This window comes from Trachymyrmex cornetzi, unplaced genomic scaffold (assembly GCF_001594075.2).
Source record: "Trachymyrmex cornetzi isolate Tcor2-1 unplaced genomic scaffold, Tcor1.1 scaffold117, whole genome shotgun sequence".
Lineage (NCBI taxonomy): Eukaryota > Metazoa > Arthropoda > Insecta > Hymenoptera > Formicidae > Trachymyrmex > Trachymyrmex cornetzi.
In genome coordinates, this window is record NW_017295730.1 from 169841 (window position 1) to 191914 (window position 22074).

The 22074-nt window shown below is 34.0% G+C and overlaps 1 long non-coding RNA gene across 1 annotated transcript in view; it reads left to right on the forward strand.

Annotated features, from left to right (window-relative positions):
* LOC108765310 (uncharacterized) overlaps positions 1-22074 on the forward strand; it is a 202503-nt gene that overhangs the window by 51983 nt on the left and 128446 nt on the right. Inside the window, exon 2 of the long non-coding RNA XR_001940315.1 lies at positions 7420-7463. This is a non-coding gene — a long non-coding RNA (uncharacterized LOC108765310). The remainder of the gene's footprint in view (positions 1-7419; positions 7464-22074) is intronic.

Here is a 22074-nt window from a genome sequence, read left to right on the forward strand (position 1 = left end):
GAAACATTAAAATTTATAAGAAAATGTTGGGTTTGTGAAAAAAATTTTGGCTTTTATATTAAAATTCGCAAGCGCCACTTATATTCATATCCACATTTTAAATGAATCAACATAGCTCGTGAAAGCTATCACTCCCTTTGCACCTACGTTTTGCGTTTCGGGTTGCAGATTTTGTGCGACTGTGAATTTCGGCCGAATTTGCAGGTTCAATTATAAAGTTCTGTCTGTCCACGTGACAGCCTGCGTGGCGACTTAATTCTCTCGCTCGTCCACTTTCGCGGGCACTGTTGCGCGCCGAGCTCAATTTCACGGCGGGGCGAACCGCCGTCGCAGGGCGAAACGAAACGTGACCTAGTTACATTTTCTGTCTCCGTATTCCAAATCGCGTGAGTGACGGTGCACGGTAGCTTTTCATCGATATGCTTCTCAAGCTCTGAATTATTGAAGTTTAAAAATTATCCAAATAATAAAAAGACAGAATAAAAGATATACGTATAGATATATTTTATATGGACTGTCAAGCAAATCGTCGGAATTGTCTCTCACCAATTTTGATAGACTTTAAATACGTTGTAAAGCATCAGAAAATATTAAACTCATGTGTTTTTTATCTGCTTATCTCTAAGGTTTAGGAGTCGAAATAATTAAAATCTTTTAAAAATAATGGATTTTTTTTCATTTTCGACATTTTCGAAAAATGTGAGTACTCCTTTAGGATATATGAAACCATAAAACTTTTTTCATACATATATAAAATATATTTTTTATATATGTCTCACAGTTTCGAAAATATTTGCTGAAAATGAAAAAGTTCGTTATTTTCGAGGAATTTTTTGACTCCTAAACCTTGAGCTAAGCAGATAAAAAATATAGGTTTAATATTTTTTGATGCTTTACAAATCCGAAGTACATCAAAAGCGATGAGAGACAGTTCCGACAGTTCCTTTGAGAGAAGCATACAGACAAATATAGATTGCAAGTAAATAAAACTATTCAAAGGTTTTTCATTTGATATATGGTATTTGGCATATTGCATTTGATCGACGTTCCGGAATGATAAAAAAATTGCAAAACTTTACGAATGAAGGTCTCTTAGACTACACTGTGTGCGCGATTATTAAAGGATAGGAAGAGAAAATGGTCGGAGAGCAGTCGTTTGTGCCTGTGGAACGTTCTTTAATTAAGTTGTCGATTCGTCCTTGTTAATTCTTCGTGGCCCTGATGCGAAATCGATGACATGAGCCGCTTTTCCCTCGAAAACTCGAGGAGACGCTGCCATCGATGTGACATTGGTTCGATAAAAAGTTTCTAGGAGATAGCATTGAAGGTGTAGATCGATCTATTCAGACAGAAATATTCAGAATTCATATCCGAGGTCTGTAATATACAGAATTTCTGATTTATGCTTCTTGTTATCTATAATAGTATATATAGATTCTTCGATCAATTTCTGACGTCTACTTTTTCTTAGCGAAAATTTTGTCGGACGAATATTTTCTTTTCTCTCGGCCTTTTAACGTCCTACTTTAAATGACTTTGCAACAAAATTAAAATTCTGTAGAAGTAAGCTGTTGAAGTCCACTTATAAAGTGATGTAATATGTCGTTAACTTAGGAAAACTTCTTATGCCTTGAGATTAATATTACATACTTTGTTGCATAATCCTTATTTATTACAGGTTTATAATTATATAAAATTATTAATAAATATAGGTATAATAATTAATCTATAGCTTTTTCATCGTGTTTATAAAGCTATGAATTTCTAAAGAAATTTTCTTCTGACCTAGGATTTTCAAGCATGATTCAAGTTATTAAAACGTAAAATCAAAACCACTAAGAAAGACTCCTTAAAATTCAAAAAACTTAGAAGAAAGGGCAATAGGAGTCAAGCGTAGATAAGACATGTAAGAGTGTTTGGTTGTAATAAAGAAGTTTTACTTGTTACATTTTTGGAATTTGCGTAACTTTATCTACGCCTGACTCCTCTTGCCCTTTCTTCTAAGTTTGTTCAAGTTATTAATTAAATATTTTATCAAGTAGCAATACTACTAGGATAAAAATTCGCTGCGTATAAAAAAAAGGTTCAATTGTATCACAAAAAATATGTGACTGTTATACAAATTTGATTTATATCGTGTTGTCCCAATTTAAACTTGATATATTGCATCAACGACTCTCTGAAAAACAGTCTTGGTGTTATCAAAAAGTTTTTCTTTAGGGTTTTGAAGAAAAGAATATTGTCGATATCCTCGGCAATATAATTTTTAATATAACGTGGTATCCGTAATCTCTTGACGATCGATCTTCACCGGCAGGGATAATACGGTTTTCTTAATTCCACGAAGATTACTGGCTGGAAGAGAGAACGAGTGGGGTAGAATTAAGCAAATCGCGGAATGGAAATTATTCGAGCGGAGGAGGTGAGCAGCAGCAGCTGCTGCTGCTGCTTTTCCCAGTAGGTTAGACCGGGATGAAAATTCCGCAGTGGCAATAATTCGTGTCCGCGCGGCGTCGGATGGCTTTTGCCAAGGGATCCTTCGATAAAAATTCCAGGAAAGCCAGCGTCGAGCGGCGACGGGGCAATTTCATTCCTGACATGGCGGCATGTCGTGCGTGTTCATTTGACCCGTTAAACCGGCCGTTGTGTCGGTAGACCGCGGAAAAATGAAATTATTTCCGTTTTCACTGCCAATGTGAAATACGAGCGAGAACAATAGTGAGCGACAAACGAGAAATTTGTGATGGACACCTAACATTTCACTGGAAGTTGTTGAATTATTATAGAAATGGGCACATGGCATTGTATTAAAAAAAAGATCGTTAACTCGTTCAGGGTTGCCACAAAACTAGAAATCAGGGAAATTAGAGAAATGTCAGAAAAATTGAAAACGGTCAGGAAAATAATGAAATTTTGTCTGGAAACCAGGGAAAAGTTATGAAATTTTAGGATGAGGAATTTGTAACAATCCTATCATTCATCTGGAAAGATATTTCAACGTTTGCAAGATTATTGCGTTTTTTCAAGCCTAATTCTTAGGAGAAAACACGTTAAAAAAGAAGGGGATAAAAAATCGGTCTACAATTTCCTCTACGACAATTTTCTACGGAAATGTTTAGGCATTTACGGAGTTCAAAGACCGTGCGATACTTAGAGCTTGCTTCTCTCTCTCTCTTTCTCTCTCCCTCTATCTTTTTTTTTTTTTCAATTACCATTTGATTCAATTCACGCGTGCCTTCGAGCTTTGTTACTGCGCGAAATAAAGCGGGCAGTTTTCGTTTCGTCGAAAAATCGCGCCGATAAATTCCGGCGATTCGTTCTGGCGCGGCGCCGGGGTGAATAACGGCGCCGCCCCGGTTTTTCGCCTGCAAATATATTGCACGTATCCCCCATTTCCCCCCCGGACGCTGCATATACTAGGCTATTTTTTTAGCGGCCGGTTTCCAACGCTGGACCCCTTTAACGACTCATCCGACACTTTTAAGCCTAACAGGTGGCAGATTATTGAACTCTTTCGACGGAGAGAAAAATATGTCCGTCACCTGTATCCGCCGTATTTCTTCTTTCTCTCCCTTTCTTTCGCCCTGCAATTTGCGTTTCAGAATTTTTTGTACGTTGCACGCAGGTATTTGGGTGCGAATCGTGAGAACAGCATATCTCGCATATCGGTAATTACGATCGCATTGATGTACCTAATCGCGATAGAATCAACTTTCAACTTTTTTACACAGTGTCATTTCATCTTACTCTTATCTTACTGAAACGCATTGTTAAAGATTCAGGACGTAACAGCTTATATAACATGCAGCTCGTTAGAAAATGAAACTATATTACTCTGACGAAACATGGATTTTTAATGATTTTATTAAGACTAGTTTTATAATTAACGGTTATCGTTTCTTTTAATATGTACTAATATTTTACGTTCATTCGATAACAAATTTTTACAATATATATGTCTTTAAGCGTAATGACAAGACTTGTTGCGCATATCTTTTACGAAGCTGCAAAATGTACACATTTCCATAAATATTTTTTTTACGTTGTCACTCGCGTAAATTCAATAATATTTAATCTGAAAATCGGCCGTTATATCCGCGTTTGTGTTACGTCGTCCATCCAAAATAGGCGATATGAAATTACGAGCGATCGTTGCGCTCGCCGTTGCACTCGTTGCACTCGTATGTGAAGGCGTATGCATGCGGGTATTTTCGAGCTTTATGCATACACACACATCCTACACGGAAATGGAAATGCCTGTGCGATGCCATGCGACTGTTCCGCTTGCGAAATACTGAATTGAACGCGAACACATCGCCTCCCCCCTCCCCTCTCCTCTTCGTACCCGGCTGTGAAAAATCAATTTGTTTTGTAGCAGTTCGATCCACACGTTTCTCTCTTACGAAATTCCGCTCTTTGCGGAAGATTTATATGGCGACACGAATTATCGGATGGCTTTGTCATACAAATTGAGATCCGGTGCGTGACTATATCCGAGAACGCGCTCTCTGATAAATGATGTTAAGACGGCTACTACTGACTAACTTAGAAAAGACTTATTAATGTATGTGTTAATTATTCCTATATTTGACGAACTGAAACGAATAATAAATTTACGAGTGATTATAAAATTTTCATAGTTTATAACTGCATTAGTACAATCTAGTTTTTCTAATCTAATCTATTCTATTTTTATTCAATTCATAACAGTTGGAAATTATAATTTTTTCATAAAAAGTATAGGTTAGGTTGACAAAAAAAGTCTCTTATAAGCAATATATTTATATTTTTTGACCGTATATTTGAGAAACTCAATTAATACTAGAAATTTAACTGCCTATTACGGTCGGAGCTGAATCTTCGTTGCTTTTTAATAATTCAATCTTGAATTACTAATATATACTATATATGTACTTGCATATATACCATATATTGTAGTCTTTTTCTAACTGCGCGCCGAATTGTTTTTCCGGATTAAATAAACGCAATTAAAACTACTCTAGTAATCGCGAATTAAATTGACAAGCAATTTAATAATTTGATGCTGCCATCAAGCATCATATATTATAAAGATGTTAATATATAAAAACTTTATATATAATAAATAAAGTTTTTATATAAATTAATATATAAAGTTTTGTGTTTATCAAATCGTTATCAATCAAACTGATACTATTTGTTGTCATTTTGATGTTAAATAACGTTAAAGATGTAATTTTGTTTGCTGAATTTTAATTTACAAAAAAACAAATAAACGTGGAATGTTAGTTATATCTTATGAAAAATTAAAAATAATATTCAAAATGTGTGCGAGTGAGTGAGGTGAGGGAGTTAAGCTAAATAATGGCGATATAGAGAAAAACGTGGAATATTTATGCATGATCGGATAAAATATTTTTTGTTTCTCTTATAACATTAATTGTAAATAAAAATGCGAGTGTCGCTCGAAGATAGTATCAAAGCAAGCACGTGAAACCGGTGAAAGTGTGTTGTCATCTATACTCTCTGTGTATATCTACAAAACCTATATTCATTTTCATTTTACGGCATTTTACCATCAAACTCGCATGCGCGCTAAGCAAATCCGCCTCTCGAGGTTTAATAAATGATGTCACGCGGGGAACACCAACAGGAATTAACTGAAACGAAATACGACGAAAAAGGATTAACGGCGGAACAAAACCTTAGTAATCCTGAATCCTCTTGCGCATTACCGGATTGGCCATAGAAATTTATTTTCACGTTTTCTCTGGCGCGCTTTCTTCCGTTCTCTTCCACGCGATGAAATTTTTAGTACTGTTTCAGAAAAATGTTGTGCGCTTTGCTACGTTCGTTGGCAGGCTGAATAATGTGATAAACAAGATTTTATTCATGAGATTAATACACGTACCTTTGTGCTTGTAAAACGTAACAGAGCGCAACGTTACATTTTTATTCATTAAAAACTAACACATTACAATTCCCTTGCCTGTAGATCTGTTTCTCTCAATAGTAAAAAAGAAGAAACTAAAATTATAACGAATTCCACACACTTAACGAGTGCACAGAAACATAATGTATCTCATTAATTTTATTTTAATTGTTGTTACATGTAATATGTTGAACTGTAATATTTTTGCGATATTATCCATTCAGGATAAAAAATAATTGTCTTACGTATACAAAAAGTATTCTTTTCTTATATTGTCCAAAAATATTTGTTATTAATTTACGATAAAGTATAAATCTATTTTAGAGAGAGTTTTAACTTAAGAGGTCACATATCATATTCAAAATCAAATGGAAGTAAAACAATCTCTTCTGATTGCTCGAAGCTAGCGGCAATAGGAATTTAATTTTAGCACTGGTTAGTTACATGAGGAACATGTCCTCCACGTTCTAGCACTCGATTAAACTGCGACATTTCCACGGAAACTTTTCGTTTCGCGGGTATATACGATCTTCGCTTCTCGTGCCCATTTGGGAGACACGAAGATGTCATCTGTACTAATGTACGTTCCTTGTCATGAAAACCAGCTTAACCAATATGCGATAATCTGTTTGCCTAACACGAAAATCTAGACTACTTATTATTTATAATTATTATTTATACTGATTGTTATTTATTTTTTCATTCTATGTTATTTTGCAGTTTTGATATCTTTCTTAATCTTTTGTGGTTCATCCAATATTTCTTTTTATATATTAATTTAACCGGGTCACTGATGTCTAATTATATATGCTTCAAAGAATCTTTGGGTTTTAAAGATCTGAAAAAATTCTGGTACACTTTTTCGACATTTAATAATACAATTTTACAATGATATAACCCGAAATGATTTTCACTTTTTTGTACGTGTCCGAATTTGAGGCGGAATAATTTAAAATTGGAAATTTGCCAACTGGATCTTCAAAGCCTTGGTTGGACCACGAAGGGTTAATTGCGAATCGATCGCATATCTGCTTTGGCAGAAATATGTTACTGATATATAAACAGATACACTACATTCAAAAGATAAACCATGACGCGTTGCACTGAAAAAAAAATTTACGAAGTTTTAATAAATATTTATTAAAATTTTTTAAGTTTTTTTTAGTGTACGTTATACAATCACAAATGAAAAATATAAATTAAATTAGAAGTTTAAAAAGTATATAAATTAAAGTATTGCCATTTTAGAATACTATTCTTTTATAATTAGAATTAATCTGAGAGACTTTTCTTTCCTATTATACAATTGCAGAACGATTTGTTGAAATCTACAGATTTGTTTGTAGAATGGAATGCTTTATTACATTTAACAATACACTGTTTCGACGTACTGTAGCTTTCAGGAAACGGTAGCTAATTATTCGCTTAGTTAAAGTCGAAGTTAGTTACAATTACGCGACAAACTTTGGCACGACTAATAATAACATCATATATCTGTATTGTTTCAGATTCGTGCTAGCCTCGTCCATTTTGACTTTCGTCCCTTCGTTAGGTGAGTAACATCGTTAACATTGTTTGTAAAATCGGATTGTAAAGCATATTTCATAGTTTATAGAATAGATAGATACACTTACTTGTGTAATTGAGACTTTGGGATTTTTGCGGGCATATAATTTAAGAAACTAGTTTTTTATCAGAAAGATTTCGGAACCCCCTTGCCAAGAATTCGCCGTTATTTTAGACTAGTGCGGGCTTCATTAAACGAGTAAATTTCTGTACGACAATCATTGAAACGGTTTTAACAAAGAAAACGCATTTGGCAAAACGCAGAGGGAATGAGAGCTTGATGTGCGTTACGCAGAAAACAGCGACGAGAAAGGAGTCGTTAAAAGGGAATGTTGTAGAATCGCTGCTTCTTTTCACAGTAGGAAAATATGGTCCTCTAACAGAAATGTGAATGTACGCTGAAAAAAGGATTCACAAAGCGAGAGAAATATTTACGTCATATCTTGCATCGGATATAACGATAAATTCATTGGATAAGTTAATTACTACAAATGTCTATAGGTCTGCGAGAGGTGCAACTTCCACTCACCTATAAAGATTTGATTTATTTTTTAATACGCTTTAAATATGTAACCTCCCGCCGCCGCCGGCAACACTGATGGGACACTATCGATGTTTCAATTCTGTAAATTTTAATATAGATAAATTTAAATCTGTAAAAAATAAAGTTTGTAAAAAATAAAGTACAGATAAGTTCGACTTCTACGATAAAAACTCGTTGTTAAGTGTCAAGCTTTGACATGAGTTACATCAAAATTTTTTCAGATTTTTATAGAATCTAAAATAGTAAAAAATTTGTTCTGTTGCTCGAAGATTATGATGTTGACGGAAACGAATTAAAATTTATGTGGAGAATTAAAAATCTAATCATATAGAAAACAAGACGGCACAATTAAGTTAATAATTATTTGGAATTTAGAACTCATATTTTTTTGTCGCAAATTTTTATTAATATCTGAAAGTGGCACTGGTTTCATTTGGTTAGTACTAAATTTTATTTTTAGTTCGCATGTATATTGAACGATATGTCGGTATTAAATTAGATTCAGTCTGAAATCTACATTTAGAGCGGAAATATTGTCTGCATTGCGAATTGTATCAATATGTATTCAACTTCGTTATTTGACTTTGGGAAGGTATTGAGTATAACGAATACGCTCAGACGCGATTCTTTCGCATAGAAAAGCATGCAACACAGAAAGAATCGTTAACGACGCCGTGTGCCAAAGGGACTGTGCGATGGTAAAAAGCACGTGTGCAACTGCCGCCGCTCGAGCTTCGCGCGCGCATTGGTGCATTTACAGACAAAACTGCGAAGATGAAAGAGGGACAGCGTCGGGGAATGGGATAAGGCGAAAAATCGGACTATGGCGACGCCGCGACGGCAGGGTGACGGATGGAAAATGCACTCAGCTCTCTCGATTCAACCGGCCACAGTGGTAACGTAGTACTTTTCATCCTGCGATCGATGCGTGGCCGCCGCCGCCTTGAAAGCGCGCGAAGGAGCGACGAGGAGGAGGAGGATCGGCTCGAAAGAGGAGTCGGCGAGGAGGTGAAACGCGGTGGAGAACGAAGAAAGGTGGGTGGATGGGATGGACGTGCACCATCTTGCACTCCATTCCGCGGCACTTCTGCGTCGCCGCCTTCGCGCCCGTCTCTCTTGCTCGAAGCCTTTTCTTTCTTCGCTTTAACTCTCTTCGCTCGCTTTTTTTTTTCGCGCACACTCGTCTCTTTCCGCCCTCACTCATGGCGTTCTTGGCGCCGAGCTCTCGAGGATGAATCCCGAAGTGCCGGAAGATCCAGGACTCGGAATGTTGCGACTGCGAGCTTACACGCATCGCCAGTTACGGGGAGAGAAACGAGATTCACCCCGTCTTTTGTAAAGAGAAGTAGTTCGTACCGTCATTTCCCGAAATTCCGACGTCTCGTCTTGCTTACTTTGCTACGCGGAACCACCGCGTACGATTCCAACGAGCCGTGCGACTGCCTTCGCATTCCTTTGCGGCCGGGTTAACGGATAAAATTGTTCCTTTGCTCATGAACAATATCCGCGTTCAACGCTTTCGTCCTCCTCTAACAATGATCCTCTGATAATGTGGAGACACTGTAAGCCGATGATAAATGGTGCGAAAGGATAGATTATGCACAGGGTTATCGCAAAACTAGAAAACAGAGAGATCAGGGAAATGTGTCACATGGGAAAAAAAGGTTCCCTGTCGCAGCTAATCTTGGTTTGTTCAAATATATTTGCTGCCGTAACTATCAATTTATTAACTATGGCGAGAGAAATGGTTTGTTGTTGCTGTTATAATATAGGTATCACAGCTAAGATATTAGCTGTGGTATCCATATTTTAGTTGTCTATATTTTACATTTACGATTTAGTTACCACACGCAGTTTAAAAAACAAACTTAAAAAACGTTAGAAAATTAAAATTTGTTTTAAAGAAGTGTTTAATGTACGTACATCACACCTATGCAGTTTTGGAATACCTCCAACTTAACAATAATTGCAAGCAGTGTCAGTAACAATAATTTACATTACTGTATTAAATTTCTCTCTACTAAATATTTGACGGTTTCTAAATCAGGACGAAAATAAAAAAATTTCAAAATATTATTAAAAGCATCAGGGTAAATCATAACATTTTGTGTGGAAATCAGGGAAAAGTTGTGAAATTTTGGGATGAGGATTTGTGATAATCTTGTTTTGGAAACGTATATCTTTTTATTTATCATCTCTCAAAAGTTTGATGAAACTGACCTTAGGCATAGTTAGTTTCAGTGACCCTCTTACTCTTAGACTCGTTTTGATCGTTGACACGAAGGGTAGCATTCTCCCCCGTGAAATGTTTCTTCGTAAGTAATTACGAAGAATTGCTCGAAGCTATATTACTCTCTTTAAATGGAACAATTTCCTACTTAATTTAAGTGCTTTGGTCTGCGTGCGATATACAATCATTAACATAAGAGGCAATTCTAAAGGACAGTTTTATATCCTATTACTCAAATATTCTGAGACACGAGAAATTATACCAATTAATTGTACTAATAATTCTACTACTAATTGATTATAGCAATTAAATTGTCTACATGGAATTTTGTATACTGTTAATATGATTGCGTTTTACTTTTTTGAAATGATTCGATAGACACGTAGTAGTGAGAATCCATTATTCCGTGTATTAATTTATACACACTTTTCGTACGTTAAAGCTCACAGGTTTGGACTGCAATAACATAAAGTGAAATATTATATTTCTGCTGAATTGAATATACGTTATCGAATAGTGTTACTTGCAAACTTTGTGCAATCCCCTGGGCAGTGTGAAGCTCCAGTTTAAGTGACGAGTATGCGCGGCAACAAACCGTAACCGGGGATAGTTTATGGGGATAGTAGTAGCTGAAACTCCCTCAGAGTCATCGATCTGTTCCCAATGCATGAAATTAAGACATCCGTGACGTTATAGACACGTGACTTTACATACGTGACGTTACACTATCTGAGCATTGTTATAGTTAGTCGGAGGATCTGCAATGCAGACCTCGTATCTCGCGAATCAAATATATTACGATCCATTTCCACGAATAATAAGAAAGAGCTTCAGTTATAATTTCTTACTCTTCTCACGCAAAATTTTTATTTGCGTGCGAAAGACTGCGTATTTTTTTTTTTTATAACTGAAAATACATACAAATTAACATAAAGTTAAGAGACTACTTTGCGTACTTTTCCTAGATAGTTCCAAACAGCTTTCTTTATATAGTATTTGAATTTTCTCAAATTAACGTTGCACTAATTTTGAAAATATTTTTATCAATTACGTTATTAATTATTTTTAATTTATTTATGTTTACGACATTACGAAGAATATCTTATTGAATGTGGTGTAAAAATCCATAAATGATCCAGAAGCCGTGGAAGTAAAAATCATTTTCTTTAAATAACACGTCGGAAAAATATATACTCGTAAAGTTGGTCGCTCCAGTAGCCAATCGATATTTCTAGGTAGAAGAAACGTAGTTTTCTCATTGAAACTTTCTCAAGAAACAAGAAGGAATTGTCGAGAAGCGAATGGGAATAACGTGTCTGATCCCATTGAATTTTTTTTCATTGTTCACAGCTAGATGATTCGTGCGTGCCAGTCGACAGTATTGATGCTAATCATTATTCTCATCGAATAAATGAAATTTTCTCGTTATATCGAATGTATTGAACCACGCCAGAATAATATATTCCGCATTAATAAGATGTTTTGTCATCGCGTTCTAATGTGTTCCAAATTTAGGCTACTAGTTACTTTCATTTTGGAAATTACACGCACCAATAATCGTGTCATATAACGAGCAATTTGCGTTAATTGCTACGTTAAAACGCGACGAAAAATATAAAACTCGCTACACGAAACACTATAAATTAGAAGTAATTTTCATTGAAGGTTGTTATGATCGAAGTGTGTCAGCATTAAAACGATAAATTTATATTTTTTGTAAGGCTACGATATAATGTTATAAAAATATACTTTATCGCGTACAAATTGCTTGTTAAAGTTCTGCATTTATGATATATGCAAAAATATGTATATACGTTGTTATAGTAAATGGATGAAAGTACTCTCTAAATTGAGCGAAAATTGAGTTTTTTGAAGAAGAGTGAGAATATTTTCACTCTTGAAAAAGAGTGGCAGATTTGACTTTTTTTGAGTTGAGATTTCACTCTTTTGGAATGAGATTCCTTTTAAGAAACGAAATCTTATATTCCAAAAAAAGGAGTAAGATTTCATTTATTTAGAGAGTAAATCTTACTCCCAAAAAACGAAAATTTCCCAGGATGAAAATATTTTCGTTCTATTTCAGAGATTGGTTCAATTTTCAGTCTTTTTAAGTGAGATTTCACTCTAAAAGATTTAGAGAGTAGGAAAATAGATTTTAAGACTTGCGCAAAGTAAAGGAACAATGAAACCAATGTACGTCACGATCGTTATATTACCCTCTTTATCATCGTTTCTCCGGCATGTACTTAGTATGATTTCATTGGTATGCAAGTGCAACGTGGCGTTTGGACAAGTAAGGGATGGCGCCGCGAAGCTTGGGCGAGAAAAGTTTGGGTGAGATCGCCCCGACGACTCGCGCGAGAAACTTTACGAGAGAACGAACTCGTTTAAAGGTTTTTCATCTCCGAGGAGATAGATGTCCGCTGCCTGCTACCGTGGCAGCGGCGAATCGAGTTTTTGCGCTTAAACTTTAAGCGAAACAATTTCATTCGGCCGTTTAATTCGCGACGTTTGTTACGTCAGCGTTTACCGAGAGAATACATATTTTCCACCTCGGAGCTCGTGCGCCGGTTTAAGAAAAATCGTGGGAAACTTTTCAACGTTGTGACGTACGGGGTATGATATACCGACAATGAATTACTTGCTGGAAACGTTGGACCAGGATTTAATGTAGGAATTATTAAAAGTTGAAGCCGGAAATACTTTATAGACTAATTTTGCTGTGTAGAAATAGAAGTATACGTTAATTTTTTACATGGAGAGGACGGTTTTATTGAAGTAAAAAAACTCGATTCTAAAAAATTTAAATAAATCTGAAAAAAATTTCGTTGGATTATCAAAATAATTGCTAGAATGTTAAAACTTTTTGCAGCATTGCTCATCATGCTTGGGATTCGTATGTAATTATTTTGATGCTTCAAAATTATTTTCAGATCTGTATCTAGTTAAATTTTCTGATGATATTTCAGCAAAAATTATTCTTTCTGTGTAATGGCGTGGAATAGGAAAAAAATTGGTTTTTTACCATTAATTTCTTTTTTTCTTCCTTTCTCTCGCTCTTATATTTTTGTTAGCAATTTTAATAATTACTTTTTGTATGCCTCGAAAAGCATTACTCCCTTCTTGTTGGATTTTACAAATAATGGTAAATAAAACTATGAGAAATTATATTATTAAAAATATTATTGTTCAATCAATTTCTTTTGCATACACTTTACATGAAAGCAACCATTTACGGCGGAAATATAAAGATTGTATTTTTTAACAAGTTCTTTTTTAAAATTTTTTTTTACCTTGCTTGTTTTCCGTCTTTTGAAAAATTCCCTTGCAAGACGAAACAAAAGTTATACCAAGCACGTTACTAGGACGATAACGACGTGCTTAAAAAGCATGCTTTATTCTTTCCGGTAAGGAACTTTCGTCTTGCTTTTTCGAGATAGAATCTTTAACGAAGTACTTAAAATTTTTCTTTTAAAAGCGAGATGTATCATGAGGACAGCATCTCGCAATAAAGTGTTATTCAATCTATTATTCTATGTAAGAATAGATAATCAGTTTTTTATTCTTATTCAGACAGAAAGAGAGTACTTGAAGAGATGTCGCGATGAATGAAATAAATGCAATAACGTGTACGATAAAGTATAAATAATTTTAAAAAGAAGAAGAATAAAAATTAATTAGTTTTCTGGATAGTCAACAAATTGCCTGAAGCGTTCATACATGTACACAGTTGGAATTAAATTTAACGCATTTCATTTGTCTCAAACAGTCCACTCAAACTTTTGTCTTAATTTAACACAATATTTTCGTGGATTGTTGAAGATGACTATATTATAAAGTAATACAAATATTATCTAAAAAAAAATTGACACGAAAAGTATAACACTGACACAATTTGTAATCAAATTGTGGAAGCATATTTTTTCAGTAAAAATGATTTTTATTTGTTCACTTACTCATAAATTGTGTTGTTTTTATAGAAATGTTTAACATTTCAACACAAAAATTTAAATAATATTATAACACATTATGTTAAATTAATACTCGAATTTGTTAAAAATTTAACACGAAATTTTAACAAGAACTTAAGTGGACCGACTTCACTATAAATATAAAATGTTTTTTTTTACTATTATATGATAAACTGCACATATTATACATGTTTTCTTAAAAAAATTTTAACTTCACTGTACTTGATCTCTCAGAACTTCAGGGCTGTACGCAAAGAATAATTGCATAGTAGCGTGTCGTCATTAATCTAACGATAATAACAAGATTGCTACATGTACGTGCTTACTGTATTTACGCGAAGTATAATTTCGGAAAATGGTATTGTCGCATGTCGCTAATAAACTTCTTACCGCCGAAATTCGTCACGTACCATCGTGCACCTTCGTGAAATTTTCACCGTTTAACACGCTAACTTTCAACGTTCTAACCTTCCGAGAGTTTGCGCTCCAAATTGCACGATTGCGTTCTGTATACGAATTTAATGACGCATTCATTCGACTTTCGTCCATTAAGTTAACATTTGTATGACACACTTGGTAATTTATTTCTTTCATTCATCACACTTGTTGCTCCATCGGAAACAATATGTTTTAAAAAAGATGAACAAGCGATGTAATTTACCTTCCAGATTGAAATAATCTGTCACTTTGTTCTTGTAAACCGAGCCCTCATATTTATTTCATGCAAAATTTGAATCTGACAATTTAAAGTTTCCACATGATAACAGACTATATTTCGGAAGTTTTACATAAATAGACCAATTTTTTCATAATGGTTTGTCGTTGATTAGAAATAAAAGATTTTTTATTTTCAAATTGCTTTTTGTTGTAAATTGTACATTAATATAGTCGACATACATTTTTTATTATTTTCGGAGTTATGTTTCGTTTAAAAAATTTTTTTTATAGTGTTTGCTCTCAGCTGAAATGCAGATTACAGATTTTTAAATAGTTATCATTACTTTCTAAGTATAGCAATTTTTTTCCATTTTAACCAGTTTACAAAGTAAATTTCGCCATGTGCATGATTCCATCGCACTGTAATTCTATTTAAAGTAATCTCTTTCCTATATGAATTAATTTCGAAACAGCTGCGAGCGATGTTCTCGAAGTAATTTGATCCATTTTACTTGGGCCCGCAGCAGCCTCTGTTAATCACAGAACAATAATACTCGTCCAATACTAACGGCACATGGCTAATTACGTGATTACTAATTGGCATAGTATCCTGCGAGTGAGGCTGTCGGTTGGGCAAACACGTTGATTCGCGTAAATATATATCTTACAACAAGCACACGCTTTTACACGGCCATGTAGTGTATCGATTATGCGTTCGCTCTCATTCTGGGTAGAATTAATGCGCGGATATATTGGATACGCCGCTCCCGGGACTTATTAATTTTACAAATCACGGGCCGAGTGACAAATTTCGCTCGTTTTCTCTGATTTCAGCGCCATTTGCGCCAATTATATGACGGACTCGAATTAATGAACGCAGCCGCCGCGCCGCAATTTGCGTTTACGATATCGCGATATGTTTGTTCCGTATTTTTCGGAGGACAACAAACGATGGATTCAAATTTGGAAAGGGACTTTTAATATTTCGTCTTATCGATTATCGTGTATATTTTAATTACGCGTATTTTAATTACGCATTGTGCGAACGATTATAAGATTAATGAAGTATGAAAAATCTGTCTTTTAATTAATACAAATTCTTTTTTCTGCAATCGCGTATACGAATTATTGTATCATTTGCTAAATTACAAGATTGTTATGCAATAAAAAGTATATTTTAAAAAATCTAAATTGTGTATTTGTGTCACTACACTCAAATCCTTGTTAAAATTTTATGAAAATTGTTAAGTATGTGCTAATTTAGCATAATATGATTGTTATTTGGCTGTTTTGTGTTAAATTGATATTCAACATTTCTTAGTGTCAAAATAATACAATTTATGAGTAAATGAATGAATAATATAAAAATAATGTTTTTTAAAATAAAAAAATTAATGAATGAAATGTGTTTAACATTTTAAATATCATATATATATTAATTTTGAAGATATATGATTGTTTACAAATTTTGTCAATGTTACATTTTTTTGTGATAATTTTTCACATGTTATTTTTTTTCCAACATATTCTTGTGTTAATTTAACGTAAATTTGAGTAAACTATTTGGGATATGAAAAATATGTTAAATTTAATACAAATTTTTTTTCTAACTCTCTAATAACAATATAAATCTGAAATTTATTATTATTGTTATGTTTTATTTCTTCAAAAATGCAAGTATATAAAACAAAAATAATTATTGTATATCTTGTACCTACCATATAAAATAAAAATGATGTAATGACGTAATTGAAACTTGCAGTGATACCTCGTGTTGTAATTTACCATAGCACATTTTATCGAGATATAAAGCAATGCGGAAAGGGCATAACATGTACATTGGCTTTCGATAACCGTCTACAGTTTCACTGTCAATTACATTGAATGAATGAGTTGATATTTTTGCTGTTTATCCAACGCCGGCGGTATCTGCCTTCAAACGACACTTTTACAAGCGCACGTGATCGATTATGCTCTCAGCATCAATGATGTATTACACTACAATTTACAATTTGTTCATGTGATTTATCATATTGTGTAAACAATCACGATGTTTATACAAATATTAACATTACGTATTGATTTATAGAAGCTCTATATATTGGTTGGTACGCGTTGCATTTTACGTGAAAACGAATAAGTATTCGGTTGGATGCATATTAAATAAATATTATCTCAAATATAGAGAGGACTGGTTCTCGAATAATAAATAAATTGTTTTTCGCTCCGATACTCTAACGGGGAAAAAGAAATGGGAGAGAAAATGCGCGCATCCATCTAGATGTTAGGAGTTACTCGATAATGGAAACTTAAAAGACCATAGATCTACTTGTTCTTTGATGCCAACGCCCTTCCCGTAAAAGAGAAATAACGTGCAGCACGTGAGCTAAAAAGTTTTTTGTATATGAGAAATTCACGCTTTTAATATAACGTCGTAATTGTTTTATTTACAAACAATTTATTTAATAAATAGTTAATAAGAATTTAAAAAAGTTACGATGAAAAAATAAGATTATTTCGTATAAAGTAAGTGATTTTATTATTTTGTCTCATTAATATAGTATAATATATTTTATATATTTTTTTTATAGTTTTCTGGCTAGGAATTTTGAACGACTTATCTATATAGACGGAGAATGATCTTAATTCGTGAAATATCAATAATGAATTAATACGTTGATCTTAATTTGTGAAATATCAATAATGAATTAATACGTTGTCAATAATGAATTCAACGTTGTCTGCGACGATTTCCCTTTAATCGTATAAATATATGAAGTATCGACGTTACTCACTAGAATATTAATCGTCACGTCCCGAATACGCGCCATGCCCGGTTTTCCGAGGGTTCACAGATGTAATATGCGAATAATTTACGTCTCCAAAAGCGAGATAGATGCTCACCTCTTTGTGAGTGCTCGACGGAGTGCGTATTTGTACAGCCATACGCACATACACATGTATTCCGGTCGCGTTATCTTGTGCATAGTACACGAGGCGGATAAGCTTTGGCCGCCGCAAGCTCCTTTGATCTATCCCATTATATGCGCCAGCTTTCTGCAGCAGTCTCCCACGGGCGCGTCGTCCGGTGTACGACTGTACGTTAAAGCCGCAGAAAGCAATTTCGCCCGATAACTTCTTCGATTAGGCGAAATGTCGACGGCTGTGTGCCACACGAGAGATGTAGAGATCTAGAATTATGGTTGTCGCGGATGGTTGCGCGACGATGCTGGCAGAGATTTTCCTGGTTTTGATGTGCTTTCGTGCTGTCTGAGATAATTCCATCTTGGTGAAGCATCTGTCAACATGACGCAATTTGACACGTTCGATTTGTGCCAAATTAATTCGTGTATTGTACGAATTTATCGAAGCCATTTGTTAATGTATCTTGTTAATGTATCTTGTCATTAAACCACGTAATATTGCGTCGAACTAGATAACACAAATAAGCGTAACTTTTAAGCTTTCAGATTTTTTTTTATGCATAATATTACGCTACTAATTTATGTCAAGTTTTATATTATTTGTTGAGAGTTATTTGTTTCAGAGAATTTAAAAATCATTCGTTTAAAATCATTTGTTTCAATTTTCTTCAATTTTATCGAATTAACAATATCTTCGAAGAAGAAATAATTTTTTATACAGTATAATCCCGATATAAGTATAATCCTGAGTATAATTTTAAACTTTTTAAATCTGCTTTTGGGACGAAATCCACTTTGTTGGATAACTTTTTCCATTATGCGAGATATGGAAAATGCGGTCCACGAGATGTAAAACTGAAATTATATCCCGCGGGGATGAGGCCAGCTTCAAGGTAGAGAAAGAGAATAGAAAGAACGTTTCCGGGGTTTGCTTCGCTTTGGTCGCAACTGAACACGTGATTGAATTAGCTGCCTCTTAGCGAAGAGGAGTGATGCAGTAATGATGTTAGTCAGCAATAATTTGCTGAGCAGGATAGAGATATTTCCATGATGTGGCTGTTGCGATGTGATATTAATTAATTTATCACTTTTAAATTGAATGATAATAATTATTATGATCGAAATATAAATAGAATATCTTAAGTATTATGTCACTTTCGTTGATCTGTGTAGAAAGAACGATTTTGCAGAAAAATCTAAAAATTTATACAGTTCTGAAAATAACTTTTACACCATCAGAATAATTTTGTAGGAATCTCAAGCATGATGAGTAATGCTGCAAAAAGCTTTGATATTCTAGCAACGAGTTTGAGCGTCCTATATAATTATTTTGACGGTCCAACAAAGTTATTTTTAGATTATCTAGCTAAAATTGTAGATATTTTAGCAAAGCTATTCTTTTCATGTAAATATTAAAGTTATTTGAGAATGTTATTTGTTTCAATGTTAGAACACTGACAATATTTAAGATTAGTTATAATGAATAAAGATGGGAAATTATAAAATTTATGTAATTAATATTCAGATTAAATTATGATAAATAAAAAACTATAATTGTGGTGGTACATATTTATTAGGCCTCTTTGGAATTTTATACTTGATAATATAATTGCGCATTAAAAAAAGATTAGGAAATATAGTAGATATATTTCATAAAAAATGTATTATTTACTTCTAGCAACAAGAACAATTTCTTCTTTATAACACTAGTTCGATATTCTTCTGAAAAATGAAGAACAAGCCAGCTTGTTACATGGATCGAAGGGTCGCTTTTATCTGTCTCTTCTTTTTCTCTCTGCCGCCTATACAGTGGATTGACGTTAAATCGCGAGTGTCACGCGCAGGCATTTACGCGGTCGGGACCATCACGGAATACTCTCAATCTCATTCATGACTTGGTCGGAAGCTCCTGAAAAATCGTGAAAAATCGGAGCGGGCAACTTCCTTCAATTTTCGTTACCCGTAAGTCTGTTACGTCTCGTGATTCGGGCTAAACCTCGCGATAAATAGAATTTTATCGCACCGAAGTCCCTCAGCATTTTGGTGACATGGAAAAAAATAAAAAGAATTTATCGTCGAGCGAAAAATGTCTATTTCGTGGCGCGTAAAACGAAGACACGTTCTTTGATAGAATTTTATTCTTTTCATGCGCGCAATGTCTTTCACCGTCAGCCTTTGATGAAAAAAATGGTTACAATGGTGCCGAATTGCGGAAAAAATTCGCCGATATCGAATTTTATAAAGGTCATCGGGTTGTTTTGCGAATTTAGACAAACAAGAAGTCTCGTTCTTGTGTACACCTCGAACGGATGGTAGATTTTCGTTATTTTATAAAAAAAAATTTTGCTTCTTTAAAAGCATCGGAAATGAAATTACATGAATGCGAAATTCGTTTTATAAGAAAATTAAGAGATATCTCTCTCTCTCTCTCTATATATATAATATAATATATATCCTATATATATATATATATAAGATGTATGTATACTCTCTAAATTCTTTGAATCTTACTTTAAAGAGTGAAAATTAAACCAATCTTGAAAAAGTGTGGCTCAGTTTTCAATGTTTAATAGTGAAATTTTACTCTTCAGAGTGCGATTTACTTTAAAAGTCTTAGAGAGTAACGGCCACTACGAAGTGCTGTTACTCTCATTCTTATTAATTGAAAGAAAAAGAGACTTATTCAAATTGACGAATTTCTCGTGTTAATTAGAAAAGTAAGTACTCTATGAAAGATTTCAATCATTTCTCGAGTGTTGTTCTTTTTGTTTTGTTTTCTTCGTACAAATATATCCATGGGTTTTAACGTGCTTGTTCCGTACTTCTCTGCGTACACTCTTTCGCATCCAATTAGTTGATGCAACAATGCAATCCGCGCTACGCTGCATACTGCATTCGCCACTATCCACGTGAGTTGAAGTGGCGAATTTGCGTGGGGACATCGGCATTGGGTAATCAGTACAGACGTCGTTAGGAATCTCTACGGAGGCGGAATTTGCGGAACTGCTATCACAATAATTGGAGATTCGCAACGAACGCGCGACGATGATTCGTCACGGATGTAATTCATTAATAAATCATCAATTGAGTATGATCAATTTATTTGTTCTCTATATACACATCTTCGCAATCGCAATCTTTATAATCACTAAATCTTCATTATTGGGCGTTTCTGAAATTAGCATTCTATTCTATTTACTGTATATTTTGATGACATTGGATGAAAATTTAAAAATGTAGCTTTTAGTAATGAAAGATGTTTTATTTATTGACATATAAATATAATATAATTTGAAAAATAAATTAATATACCAATTACTTTTATATTTGATACGAATTTTTAATTAATTAATTAATAACACTCACTTTAAGTTGCTTTGCTAACGCTTGTTTACTATTGAATATGCAGAGTTGTATTACAGCAATGTATTTGCCTCTTTATCGCACAGTACGGAGCACACGTCATAATCTCACGTGTTCATTTTGAAGCGTAATATTTTTGGTTTGCAGTATTTTCCTCAAATTTGCTCGGGTTGGCACGATCGTTAAGCCCGTGTTTATGGAGCTTTCGAAAAAGCACGTCGAGCTCGGCGTGGCAGTAGAGTCAACAACTGGAGGCATCGAAAAAGAAGCGAAACCTCCGGTGCCTCTCGAAGTTGGTTACGTCGCTCGTCTACCGGTAATGGAGTCGAAGAGCTGTTCGATAAGAGAAAAAAAAGAAAAAAATATACATTACGTTCTCGGAAGCAATTGCTAAGTCGCGCTCAAGGATACTCTATCGACTTTGTGCTGTCTGGGGAAACTGACAGTTCGTTGCCAGTGACTTTCAGTTTTCCATCTTTTTCATATCGATCGAAATGCTTCTTTTTTACCAGTAAATATTTCATAAAGCACATCAATTCTAATAATAAAAAGTAACACCAAAAAATAATTTAAAGAAGGACTACAAATAATAAAATATGTTTTGTGGCAACTTCTTCATCTTTTATACGAAATACACTTTACATAAGATATTTCAATAAATTTATACGATTTATTGTGCTAAATAGTAATTAAATTTTTCAAAAGGTTTTATATTATATATATATATATTTTTTTCTCCTCTTTATAATAAATAAATTATTAGTTTTCATTTATAATTTATGTATTATAATACGTTCAGTGTCGTAAATATATTTCGCAGATGCCTGATAAAATTCAATTATTAATATATTATGTATAAGGATAAAAAGAAACTTGTGTACGCTTAGTATTGCCGATGGATTAAGGAT